This window comes from Chinchilla lanigera, unplaced genomic scaffold (genome assembly GCF_000276665.1).
Source record: "Chinchilla lanigera isolate Chin_1 unplaced genomic scaffold, ChiLan1.0 scaffold00041, whole genome shotgun sequence".
NCBI lineage: Eukaryota > Metazoa > Chordata > Mammalia > Rodentia > Chinchillidae > Chinchilla > Chinchilla lanigera.
Window position 1 is genome coordinate 16,975,246 of NW_004955442.1, and position 1,117 is coordinate 16,976,362.

The 1,117-nt window shown below is 40.6% G+C and overlaps 1 protein-coding gene across 2 annotated transcripts in view; it reads left to right on the forward strand.

Annotated features, from left to right (window-relative positions):
* The window catches only part of Luc7l (LUC7-like), a 31,542-nt gene that overhangs the window by 9,458 nt on the left and 20,967 nt on the right, over positions 1–1,117 (forward strand). The window lies entirely within an intron of this gene.

Below are 1,117 nucleotides of genomic sequence, written 5' to 3' on the forward strand. Positions count from 1 at the left end.
TAATAGGGATATCTTCTAGTTAGGATACTGGGTTTTGTTAACATGTACTTTATAACTTGATGCTGTGATTTTTAACTTATAAACTTCCCCATAGAGATGGCCAGAGTGGAGGTTCCTCCAGAGTCCTGTGCTTAGGATTTAGATAAAAGATGTGCATAACGGCATGTACCTGTGATCTTAGGGAGACTGAGGCAAGAGGACCACAAGTGCAAGATCAGCCTGGACAGCCAGGCTTGGCAGGTGGTGTATGACAGTCATCCTAGCGCTAGGGAGGCTGAGGCAGGAGGACTGCTTCAAGTTGGAGGCTAGATTGGGGTACATAGTTCAAGGCCAGCCTTAACTACGTAGCAAGACTCTGTGTCAATAAATAAAAGAAAAAGACTAGTCTGGGCTACATAATGAGACCCTGTTTTAAAAAAAAGACTGTTACCTATTTTATATGTGGTTAGAATACATAATAGCACATCAAGCTAATCCTACTGATATATAAATCATTATGTTTTACTAATAGAGCCTTTTAGAGCCTTTTATTTTGCATATTGACCTAAGTGGGCCCATGTGTCCAGGGTGATTTACCAGGTTAAGAAAATGTTTAGAGAATTCATTGGAGTCTGAATCAACCAAGTTTGCTTTATTTTCTTTTAGTGTAGAAAGAACTACACAAAACCAAGTTTTAAATTGTATTGTAATTGTCAAAGCCCAATTTCTGTCTGCTCTTTCCATTGATTGATTGATCATACTGGGGTTTAAACCCAGGGCCTGCTGCGTGAGTGCTAGGTAAGTAGTCCCTGGAGGAACATCTCACCTTTGTGATCCTCGTGCCTCAACCTCCCCAGTGACTGGGACTAGAGGTGTATGCCACCAGGCCCAGCTTCTATTTTTTTTTTTTAACACCTAGTTTTTGTTTGTTTGTTTTTGGTATCGGGAATCGAACTCAGGACCTTGCGCTTGGGAGGCAGGCACTTATGCCTCTGAGGTACATCCCCCCAGCATCTATTCTTAATTTTCATGAGTTTTATTATTCAAAAAAAGTATATTGCTTCTTTTTTATTTATTTATTTGCTTTTGTCTTTTTGAGACAGGGTCTCACTATGCAGTTCAGGCTGGCCTTGAGCTC